The sequence below is a fragment of the Brassica napus genome, unplaced genomic scaffold, assembly GCF_020379485.1.
Source record: "Brassica napus cultivar Da-Ae unplaced genomic scaffold, Da-Ae ScsIHWf_2870;HRSCAF=3654, whole genome shotgun sequence".
Lineage (NCBI taxonomy): Eukaryota > Viridiplantae > Streptophyta > Magnoliopsida > Brassicales > Brassicaceae > Brassica > Brassica napus.
Genome location: NW_026016122.1, coordinates 1 through 4,451, shown reverse-complemented (window position 1 = coordinate 4,451; position 4,451 = coordinate 1). Strand labels below are relative to the sequence as shown.

At 38.3% G+C, this 4,451-nt stretch overlaps 1 pseudogene; it reads left to right on the top strand.

Moving 5' to 3' along the window:
• The first annotated feature begins 321 nt into the window (after positions 1-321).
• Positions 322-2,127, top strand: LOC125602491 (annotated as a pseudogene).
• The last annotated feature ends 2,324 nt before the right edge of the window (positions 2,128-4,451 follow it).

Sequence of the window (4,451 nt, the reverse complement as noted above, 5' to 3'; positions counted from 1 at the left end):
AAACTATATATGATTTTAATGAGACTATATGTTTAAGAGACTATGTTTACATAAGATTTATAAAAATTATTATTTTATTGTTTTGTATTATATTTTGAATCGGTCTAAAAAATTTATTAATTTACCGTGTTTATTAATTTATCAAATTTTAATTGTAAAATTACTATTTTGATATCAAATATATTAGTTTATTGATCTACCGTTCAGTTATAATCGATCGAATGAATAAAAAGTTCAAAACAAAAAAAAAAAGTTAATAAAGGAATCCGGTTAAGTGTTTTGGTCCGGTTTAAAACTTCTCTTTAAAAAGAGAAACCAAAGATAGGTTGGTTGAGTAGGAAGAGAGATTAGGCAAAATCATCGATCCCCAAATTCGTAGAAACTTTGATTCTTCTCTTTCATCCCCAAATCACTCTGCTCTCCGCCTCGCCGTTTGATCTGATCGATTCTGAATTCAGCTTTTCTCCGGTCGCTTCCGCTTGACTTCATAGTTTCTTTGTAGATTTTCTTCGTGGCTGTGTGTTTTGACGATCGTCAACTCTGTGTCTGTTGGATTGAGGAGTGATGTATATCGAAGACGTGACGGAGAAGGAAGAGAGATCGGCGGAGGAGGTTAGCGTAGAGGATGGAGATAAGGAGATAGTGGTGACGACGAAGATGGCACTGGTTGGTGTAGGTGCGCGTGCCTTGTTCTATCCGACTTTGGTTTACAACGTGTGAGGAATAAGGTTGAGGCTGAGTTTCATTGGTGGGATAGGGTCGCTCAGGTATTATTAAAAAGTTTCCTCCTTTTAGCTGTTTGTTGTGTCTCAATCTCATGTATGTTAATTGGCTTTGGCTATTGTCTCCAGTTTATATTACTTGGAGCTGTCCCGTTTCCGTCTGATGTTCCGCGGCTGAAGGAGCTTGGTGTATGTGGAGTCATCACTCTGAATGAGCCTTATGAGACTTTGGTTCCATCGTCTCTCTACAAAGTCTGTTTCTTTTTTCTCTCTATATACCAATGCTCTGTTTTTGTTTTTCTTCTTATTTACTAACCTTGTTTTGTTTTCTTACTCTTGTGGAAGTCTTATTGCATTGACCACCTGGTGATTGCCACGAGGGACTATTGTTTTGCACCTTCCATGGAAGCTATATGCCAAGCTGTAGAGTTTATCCATAGTAAGTTTACCTTCTCTTTTTATACTTTTTGTTGTTGCTATTGTTAAGAATCGTAGCTGTATTGATTTGATATTTGTTTTGTCTCGTTGAAGGAAATGCTTCACTTGGGAAGACGACTTATGTTCACTGCAAGGCGGGTCGTGGCCGCAGCACAACCGTCGTCATATGCTACTTGGTTTGTGTTGCAATTCATCAAATAAATCTTTTTTTGATTCAGCTCTCTCTGATTATATCTTTGCAATGCAGGTGCAGCACAAACACATGACACCTGAAGAAGCATATGCCTACGTGAAGTCAATCAGGCCTAGAGTAAAATTAGCCACCGCTCAATGGAAGGTAACCGACAAAGACACGTTCTTTCTTTGTTCTTATTCTTCATCCTCTGATTCCTAAATGTGTCTCTGCAGGCCGTTCTTGAGTACTACCATGTCAAGGTGCTGAATACTCAGAGTTCCTTAACTGATGCAACTTCAGCTTTGATCCAAGAATGTAAAGCAGTTTGTTCTGGGAATGTGGTTGTGTTTGAGGATGGGTCGATGGTGGTAGTGACCCACTCGGATGTAGAGGGCTATGATGATGACTCAAAGAGGTCAATGAATGTTGCTGGTAACGAGTTATGGGTGAAAGTGGTGGGACAGGCTGCATTGGCGAGGATCTCATGCTTGTGGCTTGGCTTGCGTCACGACCACAAACTTTCTCGGAAAAATCTTTCCATGAGTGGTTTAAGAGTCGACATTTCTGTCTACTAATGATGATAATAAATAAAGAATGATGCAGGTGAGTCTGCTGGTGAATATGTGCCTCTCCAGTGACAATAGTTAATAAATAAAAAGGGATCAGATTAGATATAGCAGAAAAGATAGGGTTTGTAAATTCTGGAAACATTTGTAATTAAATACTAACCTGTCCCTCATTAATCTTTGATGAGGAAAAAAAACCATGAATTAATCTCCTTTTCAAGTATCATAATCAGTCTTTTGAGTTTGTAACTCCTTGAGATTATTAAAGATAAAATTTAAAGTTTAGTTTAACATAATTTGAAAGGAAGGAAATGGTATCTGAGTAGGGGAGTTTTAAAATAGTTTGGATCTCTCAGTTCAGAAATGAAGATCTGGCTAATGTTGTTCTTCATCAAGTTCCATTGGCTGTGGCTCGTTGCCATTAGCATTAGCTTAGAAGAGGAAGCTGCTTCTTGCTTCTTCTTCTTTTGCGTTCTGGCGCTTTTTCTTGTGCCTTTAGCGGCGGATGCTTTTGCTGCCGCTGCATCTGCTGCCACTTTTGCCGCTGCTGCTGCTTTTTCTGCTGCCGCCACTGCTGCCTCCGCTTCTGCCGCTGCCCGCCACTTCTGCTGCTGCAGCAGCTTCTTCTGGTGCTTCTTCTGCTTCCTGTGCCTTCTGCAGGATGATACTGCATTTGTCCATGGTCTTGGCGCATATCAGACCGTATTTTAAACACAGCGTATCAACTGCGAACATTCTCCATTGCCTGCTCAGAGGCATTAACAAATATTATGAAAAAAACCGTGATAATCCATTTTGGGCATCATATGATGAGTTGATACAAGATTATTACCAGAGAAGTTTAGGAGTGATCAGCTCTTTCGCATGAAGTTTTACGAACTCTCACATGCCCAAGGAACATGTTTATCCGCGTACACCCTGCCCAAAATGTAATCATGGCATAACAAAAGTGAGTTTACTGGTGTCTTTCTTTAAAGAAAAGATTTGCAAATAGAATCATATGCTACCTTTGCTTTCTAATGAATGTGTTTCCAAACCACATAAATCTCTTCTCCTCATCGCTGGCATCCACCAACCGATCAATCTTCTGTGAAATTGCGAAAAAGAAGAACACAAAATGCCTCTAGTGTCCGCATCATAACAATTCAATGAAAATTACAAAAAAAAAAAAAATCAAAACAATGAAATACCATGCGTTCTTGAAAATCTTAATTCTTGATCATCTTCATTATCGCTGTCCGCATCAGACAGTACTTCTTCCAGAGTCATTGGCTTCAAAGTGCAACTTATTTAGTTAGTATAATAAAAAAAATTAGACGGCATGGTTTCAAGAAAATCAAGAATTTGTAGGAAACTGAACCACCTGCAATGTTTGAGAGTGATAGAACTGCCGACTCCTAATATCGGTTCTGGAAATTAACAATGTATGATAATATTGGTTAGTAAAATCATAAGGACGAATATTCTGTAGAAAAAAAGTAACACAGAGAACATCATAACCTTTCAGCCCCGACCCCGCTGTGGATTTAACCTTTTTTCTCCAATAGCAACGAGCTCCTTAGCTTTAGAAGACCGACCTATCTCTGGTTGAGTTTTTGTCTGAATGTCGCTAGTCTGGTCCCGACAAGCGAGTTCTTGCTAGGGAGGATGGGATATTATCACCGTTCACATGAGAAATTTCATTTGGCTTTGTCACGAGGGACATCTTCTGAATACTTCTCAAAAATCTTACAAACATTTACGTCCCTTAGGAACACCTCTTTGGCCTCGCATACGGGATTTCGAGCTGCACGAATTATGGTTTGACTAGCTCTAAGAAGAGATGATGAATCATAGCTAAGAAGTAGAGTAAATAGTTAGATCTTACCGATAAAGGTAGGTATTAACACGATTGTGCTCCTCTAAATCATAAGTTAGTACCTGTTATAACATATGGTAAAGTTCATAATCATGACAAAAATAAATTATTTTCTGACCCACTTAAAATGTTGCGTACGTATCAAGTTTCACATATACTAACCCCCCATTTGGAATGCATCAGTTTCACGGAGACATCAAAATTCGGATGACCATTCTCCGACAGCTAAAACATGAAAGAGCACTTATCTTGTTACTTATAATATATCACAAGAAAACTTGAAAAGAGTTGTGTATCCTTAAAAATACAACGTACCCGAAAGTTAAAATCAAATAAGGCATGCGATGACATCAAATGATGTTTCACGCCCTGCACATAGCATGCAATATTCAGATCCTTATTGTTTAAAAATGAAAGATATAGAAAGTTTGGTTCTAGGGCCTACCTTGAGGCTTCCACACTTCATTGGGAAAATGGGCAAGAAGTCCTTTCACAACTACATTTTCAAATGTGTATAGATAATTAATACAATGGTTAGAAAAAACAAAACATTTTCTGAAGCGAAACCAAGTAAAGAATCACCTTGGGATTTCAGTATTATGTTGTTACAATTCATATAGTTGTAAATTGCTATTCCACCTATATTTGCCCTAAGAAAAATAAAAGTGTGCCATGTGAAGAGAAGTCAGTTA